We start from the raw sequence: 20,086 nt of genomic DNA, 5'->3' as shown, positions 1-20,086 counted from the left end.
CCCCAGGGTGTGTCAGGGGCTGCAGGGAGGGGGCAGAGGATGGAGCACGCTCTGCTCGGGGGGCCCAGCAATGGCACAGGAGGAACGGGCAGGAACTGATGCCCAGGAAGTTCCCCCTGGACAGGAGGAAGAACTTCTTTGCTGGGCAGTGACCCAGCTCTGAACAGGCTGCCCAGGGAGGGGCTGGAGTCTCCTCCCTGGGGGTATTCCAGACCCCTCTGGACGCAATCCTGTGCCATGTGCTCTGGGCTGGCCCTGCTGGAGCAGGGAGGGGGGACCAGATGAGCCACTGTGGTCCCTTCCAGCCTAATCCATCTGGGATTGAAGGAGGAAGCTTAGGCCCTCTGCGTCCTGCCCTGCCTCCCAAACAACCAGTACAAGAGTAGCAGAAGAAATATGGTCATGATGTGGGTTAGATCCTATTTTTGTGAAACATGAAAGGAATTTTTTCCTATGTATGTTGTATTTATGGAGACAAGGTTTTCAACACAGACAGCAAATCACCTCAGAAGTTAAAAGTAGGATATCTGTGGGCTGTTAAACCACAACTTTTAAATATCTTTTCCCTGTGGTTGGTAAGTGGTTAATCCAGAAGGCTTTAAAAAGAAAGAGACTTCAAACTAGTCTTCCAACAATCTTGTACAAACTTCTAGAAATTTTTGTTCAAAATTGTCTTCCAGTGTTTGTATTTAGTCATTTACCTACCTGTTAGGGACTGTCAGGGCTGTGCAAATCACACGTAAATATGGCTTATTCTGTCTGTAATTCTATCAACATTTTTGTGTAGAGCATTAATACAAGTAATTGGCTGCACAAGAACAAGCATTTGTTGTACTTTATTTTCTCTTCAATTTAGAAATAAATCAATCAGAGATGCTGCTATCCATATTCTGATAGCAAGGAGAATAAAGTTCAGAATTTTAATTACCATAATCATATTAAGTTTGCATTTGGACTCAAAGGAGACAAAATAGAAGAAAAGGATGATGGAATTTCATCTGATCTTCTTTTAGGACCAGGTGAGAAAAATCAGTTTAAGGAAGACATAGGGAGGAAATGGAAAGTGTTGAAAAATAAATGAAGGCATCTCGTCTGGTGGTGAATATACTACGACCAAAGAAAATGATCCAATGGAGATGAAAAATATGACATTGGAAAGAGAGGTCTATATGTGTAAAATATCTCGACCAAAGGTGAAGTAGAAATATTAAGGAGTAAAGTCAGCTAGGTGTAAAAACACCTGATAAAAAATATAAAGGTGGACAATATGTTGAAGTGCCGAAAAAGAGAAGGTGATGTTGAAGAAGACTGTAAGACACTTCAAAATAGTTCAGAAGCAGCTTTCATATGAAATATGTACAGTAAAATAATACATCAAACCTATAATCATCATCAATCATGGCTAGGCTTCACGAACGAAGATTTGGGAAGGCACTATCCACATTGGCTGCAGGCACGCTGGTGGCTTATGAGGCCAATACGTGACAGACATATCCGATTGCAAAAGGCGCAGCAGAAAGACTCCTTAGATGGTGTATTTTGCAAGATACGGTTCTTTCTGCATTGCCTTTTTTCCTCGAGAGTGATCCTGCGTGAGTTCTCAAAGGAGACAACTGCGTTATAGATGGCATGTCTCCAGGCCTCCCGATTGGAGGCCAGAGTAGACCAGTTATGGTGATCAATATGGCCAAGGCTGAGATGTTGTTTCAGGGAATCCTTGAATCTTTTCTTCGGGGCTCCTCTCATGCGGCAGCCAGTGGCAAGTTCACCATAGAGCAGGATCTTAGGGAGGCGGTGGTCCTTCATCCTTGAGACGTGTCCTGCCCATCGCAGCTGAGTTCTCAGTAACATGGCCTCAATACTTGTGACAGCTGCTTGCTCTAGTACAGATGTATTGGTCACATAATCTGACCAGCGGATGTTAAGGATTGTACGGAGGCAGCGTTGATGGAAGCGTTCTAGGAGATGCAGGTGGTGGCGGTAGATGACCCGTGATTCGGAGCCGTATAGGAGAGTAGACAACACTATGGCTTTGTAAACGCTGATCTTGATGCTTTTCTTTAAGTGTTTATTACGCCATACTCTTTTGTGGAGTTTTCCAAAAGCATTATATGCCTTAGCTAACCTGTTGTCTATCTCTCCATCGATCTTACCATCTGAGGAGATGAGGCTACCAAGGCAATTAAACTGTTGGACTGATTTCAGCTCTGATTGGCCAATGGTGATGTGGGGATGATGGGGGACTTCCTGAGGGGCAGGTTGATGGAGGACCTCTGTCTTCTTTAAGCTGACTTCCAGCCCAAAGAGCTCAGCAGCATCTGCAAAGCAGGATGTTAAACGCTGCAGGGCTGCTTCTGTGTGGGCAACAAGGGCAGCATCATCAGCATAAAGCAGCTCCCGGACAAGATGGTTTAAGGTCTTGGTGTGGGCCTTCAGTCGCCTTAGATTGAATAGACTTCCATCAGTACAATATCGAATGTAGATACCGTCCTGATCATCGAGGTCTGCTGTGGCCCTTTGGAGCATCATGCTACAGAAGACGGTGAATAGGGTAGGAGCGAGAACGCAACCAAACCTATATATACAGCTTAAAACTCAAGCCTGAGCTTGTTACCGAACATGTGCAAATATGAGAATTGCTAGTTTGCTTTACAAGTGCCTGAGTTTTCCTGGCTGCCAAGGGAGCTGGTGTGGGACCTTTTCAAATAAACTTTTACAGTTGTTTATTCCACCCGTTCAGCAGGATGACACTCCCAAGAAGACCTGGAATGCAGCAGGAATGATGGAGGTGATGCCATTGGGAAGTCATTTGTTTACCTCATCATTTGCAGTGAGTGATTAAAATCAGGTGTAAGACGATGTAACTGTTGAGTCAATTAAGATTTAATCAGGTCCTTTTTTGTAGTGGTTTGTAGTGGTTTATGGGGGGCTTCCACCTTTCATCTGACTGTGTTTTAATGTTCAACTTTAGGTGAAAAACTTCAGTTTTGCTCTGAAATGTATTAGAGTTGCTTGTACGTGCAGCCACTGTGTGGAAACCAATGCAGTAGACATAATTAAGATACAAAATACACAAGGATAGATAAATAGATAGATTGAAATTAGGATAACCACAAAGAGGTCAGCTTCATACAGAAAGTATTCCCTTTTTTCTCACCATTTTGCAAATTCCATCATTTTAGTAACATGTTGAAAAGTATCTGGAAAATTAGTCATAAAAGTGTAATTGCTTACCTTTCTTTTTTATTGGTTTCAATAATACAGGGCAAAATATAGTAACAAATCAATGTTATAAATAGCCGTAGGAATAGGAATTTTTTTTTCCCAAAGGGAGATGGTTATATCCCAAAGGTACAATGCACTCAATAAGACTGATGGTGATAAAAGAGAGAGTAATAAAAGAGAGAACAGAAATTTCAGTGGAATATTTGTATGGAGGTAGAGAGAGATATATAATAGTTTATATCATACAGTATTATTTATGCTCTATTTTTGTTGAAATGCATCATTTACTGCTTTTATTTGCCACAAAACATTGATGTAATCCAGGTTGGCAGAATTTTTCCACCTTTTTTTCCAGTTTTCAGTTTGAATTGTTTAGAATAAAAGAGAAGAAAAGCTATGAGGGAGGATAATAATTGATAATATTTTGCAGTAATGAGATAAAACATTTGTGTTTTTTCCAGGCTGCACAGAAAGCATGTCCAAAATACCATTCCTGGGGAAAAAAAGTTATTGCAAAAAAAAGAAGGCACTTTTTGTTAATTAAAATTTTGCATAACTTTAAGTGTTAAATAATTTTTAATGGCTTAAATAGAATAGTACCAGAAAGAGTTGGTAAATTGCAAAGATTCCCCACTTATGACTGTGAATAAAAATATTGCATTAATATTGTTTTTAAGTTAGGTAGGGGTTGTTTGTTTATTTTAAACAAAGCACTTGGCATCAGATTTATCACTGTAAGATGCATGACCTTAAAAGTAAATTAAAGGTAGCTTCCATTTTAATGTAGAGATTTAACGAAGGTTTTGAATGTCCTCGGTTCTAATTGCTCCAGTTATTTTTTATTAATGACATTTCACTAGCTGGCACTGAATACAGCTTTCCTTAGATCCAGCAGTTTCATCCTAGTTCATTTCCTGCCTCTGAAACATTTCAAGATACTACTCTGTTTAGTTTCCCCTAAAACTTATAGCTCAGAATGACAACAGCATTCTATTGAGAGAAATTGGTTTATGTCTTTAAGGGAGACAGAAGAATGTCTTCCCAGACACCTATCCCAAACTCCTCTCACCTATTCTCTCCACGAACACAAATTTGAAATTCCACTAGCTCTCCAAGCAGGATGCCTGGGAGATCTATGTACAACACCCACTCGCTTTGGTGGTTTTCTTTTCACCTTGCCTTTCTTATTTTCTGCTTCAAATCTCACTATCACAGACCAATCCTCTGGCTTCTCCTCTGAGCTTTCCATTACATTTTAGGAGCCAAATTAGTTGGTATAAATTGTGGGTGAAAGTGTGAGAAGATTGGATACAGTTCTCTGTTACTCTGCATGGGATTTGCTGTGTCACTCAGCAGAGTCTACATATGGTAATTTTATATATATACACTATATAAAATATAAATATGCATTATATATATCATATATTTATATTTTTATTTACTATTCAAACTTCAGTAAATTTACAGCTGGTGGGAAAGGTCTTTACCCAGAGCTTGGCTCACTCTTGTACAGTAATATGGACTGGGTATGAAATTTGTCTCTGGAGGTGTCCAAGGAAGGACTGGACGTGGCTCTCAGTGCTCTGGGCTGTGGGACAAGGTGGGGATCAGGCACAGGTTGGACTCGATGGGCTAGGAGGTCTTTTCCAACCTTAATGATTCTGTGATTCAGCAGATCCAGGGATTTGGTTTGTACCCATGTTACTGTCTCTTCTTTTGCTCTACAATACCAAATATAAGACATAGAATCTTAGTGAGCTAAATCAATGAAAGCACATTTAAGAGTAAAATCTCTTGAGTTAAAAATATTTATTAATACTCAACAAAAGTATAATACTCATAATCTGCAAAGCAGTGTAAAGTAGTTAATTTATTTAATTCTCTCTGCTTCTTCCTGATGATAAGGGACTTCTGATGTAGGTAGGTGCTTGAAATTTAGAGTAGCAGCTATATCAGCAGCTGTGAACTTCATTGCTGTCACTATAAACAAAGGAACTTGTCCCATTCTTCCCCAAAATACAGCTGCTGCAATCAGGAAGAAATATCTGGAAATCTTTTCAAACAGTGAGGACAGACATTGGTTATTCATGTTTCTCAGTGCCAAATTTTTAGGTTTCTCTTCTTTAGTAAAGAAGAATTGATCTTTGGATCTGGGAGGTAGACCTTCCACAAACTCCAATTGCAAAGATCAAGGAATAAGTGGAGGGAGGAAAGCACCCTCTGTTTGCTATCAGTCTGTCCTAACTGAAGCAGACTTGGCAGTTTCAGTTAAACTGCATCTGCCAGTGTCACATCTGTCCAGTGAAAGAAGGAGGAGTTCAACCATCTCACTTGGGCACATTTCATTAGCAAAGAAGTCGAAACCTTGTTTACATAGAAATCTGTGTGAATTATGATATTGGATTGAGCATAGGAATTTTTATACGTATGTATATATACTACTGAGGGACTGAAGTGAATCTCAAATTCAAGCTCAGAGGAAAAGCAAAAGTATAACTTTATACTGTAATTAAGGTCCTAATAAAACTGGTATGCATTAGTAGCCTGTTTTGCTTTGAAATCAAATTAATTGTTCTATGCTGTCCCTGTTATGTGATCACTAGATACTTGGGTTTGTTTTGATTATCACTCTGAAGGTAATTAAAAGATAATCACCATGTCACAAACACAAGTGCCCAATCCAGCCAAGTAAGAACGAGAGGAACATGCTGAATGACATTTTTATTCTTTTAAATTAGCACCTTCCAGAGTCCTGCAGTCACCCCAAAATATATTCTAAACTCCATAAGTTCTTTGGGCTTCTTAATGCAGTGAATGGAATTCGGTATCAGGTGTAGAAAAGCAGTAGAGTTCCAGTTCCCTGCAGCTTTGAGCTGCTCTGTTCAGGTGAGCCCCCTGCAGAGCTGCCTCCAGCCCTGGGAACAGCACAGCAAGGACATGGAGCTGCTGCAGAGAGTCCAGAGGAGGTACCAAGATGAGCAGAGGGATGGAGCAGCTCTGCTGGGAGGAAAGGCTGGGAGAGTTGGGATTGTTCAACCTGGAGAAGAGAAGCTTTGGGGTGACCTGATTGTGGCCTTGCAGGGCCTGAAGGGGCCTGCAAGAAAGATGGAGAGAGACTATTGACAAGGGTTGGAGTGACAGGACGGGGGAATGGCTTCCCACGGACAGAGGGCAGGGTTAGATGGGATATTGGGAAGAAATTGTTCCCTGTGAGGGTGTTGAGGCCCTGGCCCAGGTTGGCCAGAGAAGCTGTGGCTGCCGCTGGATCCCTGGAAGTGTCCAAGGCCAGGTTGGAGGGGGCTTGGAGCAACCTGGGCTAGTGGAAGGTGTCCCTTCCCGTGGCAGGGGTGGAATAGGATGGGCTTTAAGATCCCTTGCAACCCAAACCATTCTATGATTCCATTCGTGTTAGGTAAGTGTCTCAGTGTGGCTGTAATATTTGCAAGCTAATGAATCAGCTGTACATGTCCAAAACAGCTACTCTGGAGAGTGCTAATAAGTGGAAAGGATAAAAGTAAAAAAAAAAAAGTAAACAGCTGAGTAATTCTCTGTCCTTTTTGTCTCACAGGTGGGATGAGGTCAAATTTTCCTTCTTAGGAAGTATTACAGAAGAACACAGTGTACAGCAAATAAATGTATGGAACAGGCACCTGCAGCTGACAGCAGTTAAACAGCTGAAAACAGAAGCTGAAGCTCTCCGTGCATCCCTATGAGCTCATTCCCCTGCAGCGCCATTCCTCCCAAGTCCCCTGTTATGTCATTAGTTAATCCACTTGCAGTCTGTCACTGCAGCTCAGGCTATAAAACCCTTGGGGAATGGGCAGTTGTTCGAGCATATGCTGTCCATTGAAAGTCCTTTACAGGCAACTGAAATATAAGCACCAAGATGCCCAGATTGCTCTCATATGACAAGCTTAACTTGGTGGTCTGAAGGAAACAATGGAATCACCATATAAAATACAACTACATAAATCAGTAATAAGCATATACTGTGAGGAATTATCCTAAATGGACTGAGAAGTTGTAGGTGAATATTTTTATACTGTAGGGAATTATCCTGAATGGACTGGGAAATTGTAGGTGAATATTTTTTTCCCTTTTGTATGAAGGACATTGTCTCTGACAAAGTTAAAGAGCAAAAGATTATATAATGATGGAGCATTAAGTAAAGAGTGAAATAGGAATGTCACAATATTTTAAATTACAACTTCTACCTCAGACTGAAATGATTATTCATTCAACATTGTTAAACACCAAAATTATTAGGAATAAATAGTAAAACTTTCAAAAAAAGCTTTTAAAATATATCTGAAAGTTGGGAGGCAACCAGGTTTCAACCTTAGTTTCCATGTTGAAATGAGTTTATTGAATTCATTCCTGTTGTAATATTGATAATGTTGCATCCCAGCTATCTTTGTGTGCTTGTAAATATGCAGGGGATCACAAAGCTTGTTATGTTTGTTCACTTGAAAAATATGACATGCTTTAACTTAACTCTCAATAGATAAGATTTTATGAAGGAATTACATTCCTTTTTTCCTCCTGGACCACTGTTTTTGCTACTGATGTCCCCTGCTATGTGTATTCTTTCTGTTCTTGTACCTCATTAAACAGATAGATAAAATCCCATGGGATTTTAATACGTATTTAAAGTACTTTAAACACTCGTGTGTTTGCATGCTGTCTGTCCAGCTTTCTTATGCTTGTCTTCATGGTCAGTGCAAGTGACCTCCTGAAAATGGTTGAGATAGTTTGTTACTCCCCACCTCAGTAAAAATAATAGAATATTTCAACTCTTTGGTATTAATTGTTTACCCTCACCAATTAAATTCCTAAAGCATTCTAGAGAAAATAGAAAATTTGCTTTCCGAGGCATTTAGTCCCCATCACATCCCCAGAAATAATAGGACCTAATATTAGTGGTGGTTCTGTTCCATGTGAGAGGAATGGTGTTAGAGGGATAATGTGCTCCACAGAAATATTTAATGCAGCATAGGATTGTTCCTGTCTGGTTCATTCACAAACAGATCTTTCAGCAAGAGAACCATACCAGAACAACATTCCTCATCATCATCATGGCTAGGCTTCGCGAACGAAGATTTGGGAAGGCACTATCCACATTTGCTACAGGCACGCTGGTGGCTTATGAGGCCAGTACGTGACAGACATATCCGATTGCAAAAGGCACAACAGAAAGACTCCTTAGATGGTGTAATCTGCAAGACACGGTTCTTTCTGCATTGCCTTTTTTCCTCGAGAGTGATCCTGCGTGTGTTCTCGAAGGAGACAGCTGCGTTATAGATGGCGTGTCTCCAGGCCTCCCGATTGGAGGCCAGAGTAGACCAGTTATGGTGATCAATATGGCCAAGGCTGAGATGTTGTTTCAGGGAGTCCTTGTATCTTTTCTTCGAGGCTCCTCTCATGCGGTAGCCGGTGGTAAGTTCACCATAGAGCAGGATCTTAGGGAGGCGGTGGTCCTTCATCCTTGAGACGTGCCCTGCCCATCGCAGCTGCGTTCTCAGTAACATGGCCTCAATACTTGTGACAGCTGCTTGCTCTAGTACAGATGTATTGGTCACATAATCTGACCAGCGGATGTTAAGGATTGTACGGAGGCAGCGTTGATGGAAGCGTTCTAGGAGACGCAGGTGGTGGCGGTAGATGACCCGTGATTCAGAACCATATAAGAGAGTAGACAACACTATGGCTTTGTAAACACTGATCTTGGTGCTTTTCTTCAAGTGTTTATTACGCCATACTCTTTTGTGGAGTTTTCCAAAAGCATTATATGCCTTAGCTAACCTGTTGTCTATCTCTCCATCGATCTTACCATCTGAGGAGATGAGGCTACCAAGGCAATTAAACTGTTGGACTGATTTCAGCTCTGATTGGCCAATGGTGATGTGGGGATGATGGGGGACTTCCTGAGGGGCAGGTTGATGGAGGACCTCTGTCTTCTTTAAGCTGACTTCCAGCCCAAAGAGCTCAGCAGCATCTGCAAAGCAGGATGTTAAACGCTGCAGGGCTGCTTCTGTGTGGGCAACAAGGGCAGCATCATCAGCATAAAGCAGCTCCCGGACAAGATGGTTTAAGGTCTTGGTGTGGGCCTTCAGTCGCCTTAGATTGAACAGACTTCCATCTGTACGGTATCGCCTTAGATTGAATAGACTTCCATCAGTACGATATCGAATGTAGATACCGTCCTGATCATCGAGGTCTGCTGTGGCCCTTTGGAGCATCATGCTAAAGAAGACAGTGAATAGGGTAGGAGCGAGAACGCAGCCTTGTTTCACACCATTCTTAATTAAAAAGGGCTCAGAAAGTGTGTTGCCATATCTGACTTGGCCGTGCTGATCCTCATGGAGTGAGAGGATCATTTTAAGGAACTTGGGGGGACAACCTAAATGTTCCAAAATCTGCCACAGACCTTTTCTGCTCACAGTATCAAAAGCCTTGGTGAGGTCAACAAAGGTTACATAGAGACCTTTGTTCTGTTCCCTACACTTCTCTTGCAGTTGTCTGAGAAGAAATACCATGTCTGTGGTACTCCTGTTGACTCTGAAACCACACTGACTTTCAGGTAGAATTCCTTCTGCTATAGCGGGTATTAGTCTGTTCAATTCTTGCCAGGATTTTGCCAGCAATGGAGAGCAGAGTAATATCACGGTAATTTGAACAGTGTGATTTAATTCCTTTCTTCTTATACAAAGTGATGATGACAGCATCACGAAGGTCTGATGGTACACGAAGTCTGATGGTAGTTCACCGAGCTCCCAACAGCACACCACAAACTCATGAAATTTGGTGTGGAGCGCAAGGCCCCCATGTTTTCAGACTTCAGGTGGAATTCCATCAACCCCAGCTGCCTTGCCGATTTTCACCTGCTGTATGGCCTTGAGGGTTTCTCCTAAAGTGGGGGCAGTATCCAATTCATACTTTACTGGTTGTTGTGTGATGGACTGAATTGCTGAATCTTGGACTACACGGTTGGCACTGAAAAGAGTCTGAAAGTGTTCAGACCATCAATTCAGAATGGAGGTTTTATCTGTTAGAAGGGTTTGACCATCAGCGCTGAGTAGAGGGCTTTGTACCTGGTAGGTAGGCCCGTATGCTGTTTTCAGAGCCTCATAGAAACCTTTGTGATCACCTGTATCTGCGCATAATTGAGTTTTTCCAGCTAGATCGATCCACCACTTGTTCTGGATGTCACGGAGTTTCTGTTGGAGCTTGCTGCATGCGAGACGAAAGGCTGTTTTTCTTGCATGACAGGATGGTAGTGCAAGGTGTGCTTGGTGGGCGGTTCTCTTCTTCCTCAACAAGTCTTGGATTTCTTGGTTGTTTTCGTCAAACCAGTCCTTGTTCTTCTTGAGGGAGAACCCTAAGGATTCCTCAGAGGACTGCAGGATGCTGTTTTTAATATGGTGCCAAAGTGTTTCAGGAGAGGAATCTGCAGAAGCTGTGGGAATGTTTTTGAGCCTAGTTTGAAGGTTTGCCTGGAAACTGTCTCTTACTGTGGCTGATTGGAGATTGTTAACTTGGGTCTTCTCCTTGGGATGCTGCCCCTTTTTGGTTTGACTTTGAGCTTAAAATTGAGTTTACAGCGCACAAGCCAATGGTCTGTTTGGCATTCTGCACTGGGCCTCACGCGGGTATGGTGGACATCGCGGGCATCTCTCTGTCACACCAAGACATAATCGATGAGGTGCCAATGCTTAGAACGGGGGTGCATCCAGGTTGTCTTCAGACTATCTTTCTGCTGAAAGGTAGTATTAGTGACGGTGAGTTGTTGCTCTGCACAGAATTCTAGCAGAAGTCGACCATTATCGTTGCAGTTTCCAACACCATGCTTGCCTAATACTCCTTTCCAGGCTTCAAAATTCTTACCTACTCTGGCGCTGAAATCACCAAGGATAAAATGCACTAAAAACACATCTGAAATACTCCTACCAGCCCAAGGTTGTCATTGCTCCACTGACCAACCCCATTAAACAAAAGATAAAATCCTCCCTCCTGGACCTCACATTCCCTGTTTCTGCCTGCAGAAGTATGAGTCCCCAAGTGAGAGTCAAGAGGCAGAGCTATGTTATTCCAGCACTGAACTGTGGAGTGTTACCCATCTTCGACTCCTACACCAGTGATCACCAGCCATGCTGGGGAAGCTGAGGGAGCTGCAAAAACCACAAGCAGCAATTTGATTTCATTTGAAATATCACAACCTGGCAGAGCTGCTTTGCTAATTAGTGATCCATAACTTTGTTGTTCTGGCAGGTTCATGAAGTGGCAGCACTGGAGGATTCACTATAGGAAAGACTTCATTGGAAAAATTGAATTTGGAAACGGGCTTATGGCTAATAATGGGTAAATATTTGCTCCTACTTGCTCAAAATATTAATGTGTAATCTGGGTTTAATTAATTCATGTTGGAAAATTGATAAATGGCTTCTTAGTTCCCTTTATATACCTGTAACTTAGAGAGTGTAAAATTTCATCCTTTATGAACTCTAGATATGGTTTAATGTAGTGACTTTTCATGTTAATTAGTTAATAAACTAATTCGAAAGTTATTGGCTTATGAGTGCATTTTCTTGTATGAAGAATACCTAAAAGAACCACAGCTTTGCCCACAATGCATTATACTACTTGAGGCTTAGAAGATGCTTGACCCAGAGTCCCGTGGCTAAAGGGATGAAATTTTTGTGATTTTTTTTTTGGTACTTGCATGGTAGCATGAAGGAGGGCTCTTTTCAAGTGCTGCATCTACTTACAGCTTCCTGATTCTGAACTAGCTTTGAATCCAGCCTACCCAGTGCTCCAAGACAGACTCATCAAAAAGTATTTGCATAAGGAGCAGCAACATGAAACCCCATGTACCTGATCAGTGCTGAAGTCAGGGAAAGATGCTACGGCTCTTTTAGTAATCCCAGAAAATAAGCAAACTGATATCTTCTGCATGTTTCCTCTGCATCAAAATCTGTGTGGGCAGCAGGCAAGGGAGGGGATTTTGACTTTTTAGTCCTGTAAAATTCCCCAAGTTCTAAATTCTGAATTTAATTTAAATCCTTCATATGGTCACTAGGACTAACTCTCTTTGCATCTTCAAAATGACAAAAGGGCTAATGATGCAGTAAACAACCTTGATTCTTTCCCTTTGTACAGCCTTTTAACGACTGTCATTGCTTCAGCTTCAGGAGGTTGTGTGATCCAATTAGGGCAAATTGAATAAGACTGCTTTTATGCTAAAGCGTGAGAAAGTTAATTGAAATCAATCCATGTTTAGTGAAAATGCTGGAGACATCACTGATAATTTAAAGCAATTAAAAGATGTCATCCTGAAGCAAGGCAGAAACATTAAATCTAAGAGTCTGTTAAAGAAAACTATCTAAAATATTTAAATTATATATTCAGCTAAGATAGACTAGGGATAGCTGAAACAATTAGAAATTGGGAGGCATAAAATCAGCAGTGTAATCTTCTTGAGCTTTTATTTGTTTTTTCAAAAATCATAGATTTTTTTAAAAATCCCATTTGTGACATTGGTGAACAAAGGTGTGCTAATGGATTTGTAAATTTTTGGACTTGCAGATCTCCAGTTCTCATTGATGGGCCATTGTGCTTTGAGAAAATTTAAACTGAAATGCATTTTTCAGGTAACTAGTAAATGTCTTGTTCACAGGATGCAAAACATTACATTTGTTAGATGTGAAGGTTAAAATCCAGTCTCTTGGCTTTATCAAATTCCTAAATATGGCAGGGTAATTATGATGGTTTTCCGATCTCAAGCCCTTATATTCATCATGAAATCATAGAACTTCATAGAATTTCCATTAAGGTTGGAAAAGACCTACAAGATCCTCAAGTCCAACCTGCTGAGGGGATGAGGATTGAGAGCTGTGCAGTTCTGTGACATTCTCATTTAGAAGGTTTGTCTTAGCACGAGTAATAAGACAGAAGGTAAAGAATAGAATCAAAAAACATTTGAAATATTGTCTGTAACATTCCTGTTGTTGTTTTCTACATTCAGGCTCTGGACCAGGCATGATGGACCTGCCTCTGTTAACCCTCACCTCTAGCAGGACTTGTGCAGCTCATTAAGAAGGTTTTAGTGCAATGACATATGCTGGTAACACTGTACAGACATGGAAATGTATGAAAGATTAATTCTATAAAATATCCCATAGGCATAGACTGAAGACAGCTAAAATTAATCTGCCAAATACTAGTAATTGTCTTTTATGGTCTGTCAAAACTTGTACTTGCAGATTTGTATAAATCTTTGTCGTGGCAGTTTCTTCCTCAGCCACAGTTAAGCATATGGAGGTTTAAAAGGACTGAGCCTGAGTCAACTGCACAATGAATGTGTCTTGCCAAAGCTTCTTAAAACAAGCGTTTAAGATCATTTTACTTGTTATATGTATGTTCCACTCCCAAAGCCTGGATTATCCAATCCAGCCCTGGTTCCTGGGGGGGTTTGTAGCACGTCCAATGGTCCTGATGATGAGGTGCAGACACTCTCCCTTGAGGGCTGTGGTGCACACCAGGCTTTCATCCAAACATGGATTAGGTATGACCAACACCTGGCAGAGGTGGTGCTGGAAAGCCTTCCTCTCCCTCAGCACACCCATAGGAGATTGAGGAAGATGGAGAGTTTTGATTCCTCAGAACAGGAAGGGAACATAACATCTGAAAGACTTTACACTCTTGCTGAGAAACACAGCCTTGGGGTATGTATCAGATAATTTTTGTTAACTGTGTTATTAATTGTGTTTGCATTTGAGAGATGTTCCTTCTCTTCATGTGCACTAGTGCCCTCCTACAATAACAGAGGCTTTCACTCTGCCCTGTTGGAGTGAATGCTACTGATAATGTTGATAGTAGAGTGTCTCTTTTCCTTCATAGTCCTTCACCTTGTAGTCTTGGGCAAGGTAAGAATCTTGGGCTGAAATACTTTTTTGCTTTTTCCCCCCTTTTGAAACTTTTATTTTAAGAGAAAGCATACTCTCATTCTCATGAGTGTAGAAAAAAGATGCATTAGACACCTCAAGACTTTAAAACCAGAGTACAATTTATTACTTTTGAACCAATTTAATAATTTTTTTGCTTGAATAGCAAATGCTTTGACTGTGCAATTCTGAAAGATACCCTTCTGTCATGGTTTGAGATAGCCCAAATTCCAATTCCCTAGCTCCATCCCCCCTCCCACATCTCAACCCAATGTGAGATGGGTTTTTCCAGACAAAACACAATCAGACTCAGAATGGGGAAAGGGAATATATTACAATGACTGTACAAATAAATACTACAATACATTATACACACGACTACAACTATCTCTACCATGACATAAGTATTTACAATGGATCAGATCTTCTCCCCTCCAAATAAAAGTCCAGAGGGAAAGAAGGACAGATCCCTTCCAGTCCCTCAGAGCAGCAGCTTCTTCAGAGTAGCAGTCACTAAGCAGCAGCATCTTCTAAGGCAGCAGGCTCTCTCTGTCTCTTCTGTTCTTGTAACAGCTGATAGCTGGATCTCTGCCAGCACACACGAGGGGGGTATCCCCCTCGGCCACTCGTCTCTCCAAACGAGTGGTCTTCCGTGGGCTTCGTCACCCCAGACAAAGGTCGTATCACCACGTCATATCACGAAGCCAGGGGGTCTTCGTGACGGTCTGGTATCTTCAGGAGATTCAAGCTCCTTGCAGGGCCTCTGTGCCCTGTCTCAGGCTGCGAGCTTCTTTGTAGCTTGCAGCAAGGGAGGGCCCTCAAGGCCAACCTCCCCCGCTCCGTCCTGGCTGAGCTCTCAGGACGTCCGAGCTTCTCAGCTCCTCTCTGCAGTGCATGTTGCACTTCAAGGCTCTTTCAAGTAAGAGTCTATCAACTTCCTCCTTCTAGGAGGTCTCAAAGGAGTTTTGGGGGGTCTGGTATCAGTTCTTACCCCAAGAACTCTGTAGAACTCAGCTGCTGACTCTCTTTCCCTCAGGTCTCCTTCCAGGAGTCCCTTCTCTGGTACTGCATGTCTTTGTTGCTCTTCGATTCAGTTCTTATCTGTCTTGGCTCTCTACCACCGTTTCTCCGGTCAGTGCTGGCTGCTGCTCTGCGCCCATGGAGAAAAACATCTCCCGGCATAACTACAGGCACCTAGCCCAGCATTATGCTGTTCCAGGTCCCCACAGGCCCCAGCTGGGGCTGGGGGCCAAAGCGCCCCTGTGGGGCTCAGAGCCCCTTCCTCGTGGCTCACAACATGGCCACCTTCTAACCTAAAACTACAACTCTTCTTCCGTTTGGTTGTGGTATGTTTACATTTTCGCAGGAGCGCTCATTGGACAGAATTTCAAAGCTTCCAGGGGTTTCCACCCCTTGGGGTCTACCACTTTTCTTATCCTCTGGGGGAAAACAAAGGTCCAAACCACTACACCTTCATTTCTCTGTTTATCTGTGTTCAACTGGAGGTGGAAGGAATAATCTAATTCTTAGTTAAAAATTGGAAGCCAGTTATTTTCTTTAATATCGTCTGTTGATCTTCCATGATCTGTGAGCTGCATTATGGCAGAAAATTGTGTCAATCTTTTGGTCAGTCTTTATTGACATTAAATGCTGAACTTTCTGTGCTTGTTTCTCAGAAAAAATCTCCTTGTTCTCCTTCATACTATGAATATTTTTTATCTCAGAGGATATGTTTGTTATTGGTCTGTACTACTGTGGTACCTACTAGTTCTAACTGTGATTGACATTTTATGCACACAAAGTGGTGATAGGAGACAAAAAAATATTTTCTCAACAGGGCAGTGAGAAGGTAGAAGAAAATAAATATTTTATCCCAAGAAATGCATTGATTTGTTTGGATCATTCAGCAATTATGAATAATGTCAGGAAAGGAGACTGGAAAGCATCTGGTATTTGGTGCCTTAATCATAAAATCTTTCCTTCTCTCAAAATATTTCTGATTAAAAAAAGACCAGAAAGCTAAAGAACCAACTCTACCCACAAAAAATCCTCAGGACTTCTCTGCACATACAATGTATAGAACTTTAAAATTCCTGTATTTTTAAATGTGCACCTTCTAGTAGCTCCAGAAACAAATAAACAAAAAAAGTTTTCTTTTTCTAGACATAAACTGAACATGGAAACTTAAGCTAAACTAGCATGCTATAAGAGATTTAGCTCAACTCTCTGGGTGGAGTGTCCTTTGTGAAATTTGAACAGTAGTCAGTGAAGTCTCAGTTTAGCTGAACTGGTTTTCCCTGTGCTTCCTCTTAGCTATATATATCACCTCTAACAAGTTTAGTTTTCATCCACTTTTGTATTACACCACAAACTCTCTCTGAAAATGCCAGGCCTTATTTCCTATGCAAGATGTTTAATCAAAAATGACCCACAATTTCAAGCATGAATGCCCAACATCTCATTATTAAGCGCTGCCTGGGACATTTTAGAGTGCTCTAACCTCAGCTGGGATGTGGTGACAGGATTTAGGAGGCCACTGATATTTTATAGTTTAGGTAATCATTTATCTATCCTTAGTGTTTGGTATTAAAAAACACGTGGAAAAACAGCCTGTTAGAGTTTTGTATCAGCAGGGAAATTCTTGATCTCTATGACCTTGGTCTAATTTGAAACCTCAAGAAATCAAGTAAGAGCCAGCCCAAAGAAAGGCTCTTGAGTTAATTCGCTTTCCCTGCTTCTTGACTTCTCAAGGGTTTCACTACAAGGACACTTACCAGTTAGTTCATGAATTTTTAGACACCTTTCATCACTGACCTTCCACTTCAATTTGAAGAGAACAGCAAGGTCTGGGCAAAATGACATTGTACTATTGCCTTTTAATTTGTTTATTTCGACCAAACACAATATCCAGTCTTTTTAATCGTATTTCTCTAGCAAGTCTCACTAGTCTGAGAAGAACATTTCTCCCTATTTTAATCTTTAAAACTGTGGTATTACTATGTGAAATGCAGCGTGAAAAATGGGTTGGGAAAACCGATGACTACAGCTGAAAGTTGGTTTCTTTTCTCATAGTTCAATTGTCTCAAAGTCATTCAGGGGTTGTTTGTTTTCTTTTTGAAAGAGTAAGCTTTTGAGATCCATTCATTTTGGGAAGAATGCAGATTATAACTGGGTGCTATCCAGCTACCAGTGATACACAGGCTAAGACAATGGATTTTTCATGGTGTGTCTGTGTCATGGGCTCAAAATCAGAAGGTCTTGCAGGTCTTATGGGACAACCTGTTGATGTAAATGTCTGTGAGAGTAAAACCTTGGGCTTGTTAAAGCATTTCTCTAGCTCAGAAACAGTGGTGGCCTTCCTGGGGTTATTTCCAGGCATAGATGTGGCTGCCCCATCCCTGGAAGTGTCCAAGGCCAGGGTGGATGGGGCTTGGAGCAACCTGGGCTAGTGGAAGGTGTCCCTGCCCATGGCAGGGGGTGGAATGAGAGGGGCTTTAAGATCCCTTCCAACCCAAACCATTCTATGATAATTATTTCAATTATAAAAAGTTGAAATGTAGACAGAATCACTGACATATTAAAATGCTCATTTATGCCATGTAATCCTGAACCTACTTTAATCCTGTTCATTTCCTGTATTCTTCACTCATCAACTTCCATGGTCTTGTCCATAAAACTGATTAAACTGTTTAGGATGTGGCTTTGTTTTAGCTGTAAGCTGTGGAACTCCTAATGTAGCTCTGACATGTAGAATAATTCCTCTATCCTCATGTCGCTCCTGTAAGCAATTCTCGTGCTAATAAGCAATAACATCTCTTGAGAAAAGTTGTCAGTATTTCATCTCCTGACAGTCAATGGGACAGCACTAACACCAGTCAGAAGGAGCTTAAATTGCTTTGAACAGGCAACCATACAATAAATATGGTTAAAATAGTAAAACTTGATTGTAAATATATCAAAACTAACTTGAGAACTTGGTTCCTTCCTGATTCTTCCTCTCTCCATGGCAGCGGCTTAGTACTAGATGGTCTTTAAGGACTCTTCCAACCCAAACCCTTCCAGACTTTATAAGTGTACCTTGTTTAGGTGCTTTGTCATAATAAAACCAGAGAGAATACTTCCATTTAATGGTGGCAAGAGTTGAACTGACCAAGGACAGGACCAGGGAATGGCTGGAGCTGTGTCAGGGCATGCTCAGGTTGGATCTCAGGAAAGAGTTCTTCCCCAGGGGCTGGTTGGGCACTGCCCAGGCTCCCCAGGGCAGTGGGCACAACCCCAAGGCTGCCAGAGCTCCAGGAGGGTTGGCTGATCCTCTGAGGCACAGGGTGTAACTCCTGGGATGGGCCTGTGCAGGACCAGGGGTTGGACTGGATAATCTTTTGTAGGTCCCTTCCAGCTCAGCACATTCTGTGATTCTGTGACAAAGTGGTGGAAAAGTGTGATGGGTTTGCTTGTCCTTTTCTGCTGGATGAGGGAAGGAGGAATATTGCACAGAAAAATATAAAGCAAGAAATGTGTGGCCATTCCTGTGAGCTGCAAATTTTTTACCACGTTATTTAGTACCGGGGCTTTGTATACTGCTGCTAATTAACTGAGGCTTCAGTTACATAATCCTACTGTAACAATAATCATGTTCATTTAAAGTCATATTAAGTTATTGAGTCTTAACTGCATAATGGTTGATTCTAGGACAACCTATTTCAAGACAGTGATATTGCTAAAAATTGTAAATGCACTATATTCTGGCAAGGAAGTGTTTGTGCCTCTATATTGAACAGTTACTTTTATGAAGATAATTATTATTTTCTCTACAGATCATCCTCTTTTTTCTGCATTGCAGAAAAAGTGCAGTTGGCTGTTGTAAACTCTGAGTCATCCTTTGCAGGTTGTAAAGAGTGACAGTTTGGTAAATAACACTAGAGCCTGTAATGAATAAATTAATTAAAAAAGAAACAAACAAAATGAAACTGATCTGGCTATTGGCTGTGATGCACTTGCAATGTTTTGCAATCTAATGTATCCATATAACTTTGATCTGCAAACTAAAGCTGCTTGGCTGAAATTCTGCTGGAATCTCAGCTAAAATTCATTAGATATTTTCATCAGTTCTGAGTTTCAGATCTACTCAACTGTGTTAATTGAATTAACAACAACAACAAAATATCCCACTGGTGACATCAGAATCTCTTTTTGGTTGTCTTTTTGTTACTTCTACAATATTTAAGTACATTCTGAGCATTTTGCAATGCTTGCTGCAGTTTAATGATACAGAGTTTCTCTTTCACTCCTTGTCAGTCAAGTAGATATCACCTCATTATTTCATCCCTATTTAGTATGTTTTCTGAATCTTCTATATTTTAACAGTATGACATACTATTAAATAATAGTGAATAAAAGTTGTTGGACACAACCCTTGGAATTGAAACCAACTCCTCAGCCATCAACACAAATCCTGAGAGAATAACCCTCCTACCTGGTGATCCAGCTCTGTCCTGTCCTGTGGGGATGCCTCAGGGAATTCTGAGGTCAGCTTTCTCTTAGAAGTATAGAAAATTACATGTCTATATTCAGGTTGAGGAAAATACTAAGCAGAATGTCCTTACCCATTGTAATCTCATTTCCTGAACTTTGGGAAGCCAAATCTCTAATTCTGTTATGCTATATACTGAATATATTAAAGAGCAAGTAATTTTTCCCTTTATAAATAGGCTAACTTGAGATTTGCTTTGAGTTTCAATCACTTTTTAGTTAGAGAAAAAATGTGACTTATAATTCTGTTCAGATTGGACAAGGGTTTGAGTTTTGAGTCTGGATTTGATGCTAAATTTGCACTTTTCTGAATGATGGGAGCCCAGGAATTGAGGATGATGGGGAACTGGTTTTTCAATATACAGGCAGAGTATCAGGGAACCATTAACATT

General features: G+C 41.2%; 1 long non-coding RNA gene across 1 annotated transcript; it reads left to right on the top strand.

Annotated features, from left to right (window-relative positions):
• Positions 1-894: 894 nt before the first annotated feature.
• LOC116793459 lies at positions 895-14,355 on the top strand. Its single transcript, XR_004359493.1, has 5 exons — positions 895-1,019; positions 2,741-2,830; positions 6,794-7,252; positions 11,494-11,583; positions 13,247-14,355. It is a non-coding gene; the product is annotated as an uncharacterized LOC116793459 (long non-coding RNA).
• The last annotated feature ends 5,731 nt before the right edge of the window (positions 14,356-20,086 follow it).

This window comes from Chiroxiphia lanceolata, chromosome 13, assembly GCF_009829145.1.
Source record: "Chiroxiphia lanceolata isolate bChiLan1 chromosome 13, bChiLan1.pri, whole genome shotgun sequence".
NCBI lineage: Eukaryota > Metazoa > Chordata > Aves > Passeriformes > Pipridae > Chiroxiphia > Chiroxiphia lanceolata.
Note: the sequence above shows the minus strand (reverse complement) of the source record. Positions and strands in the feature narration are given on the sequence as shown.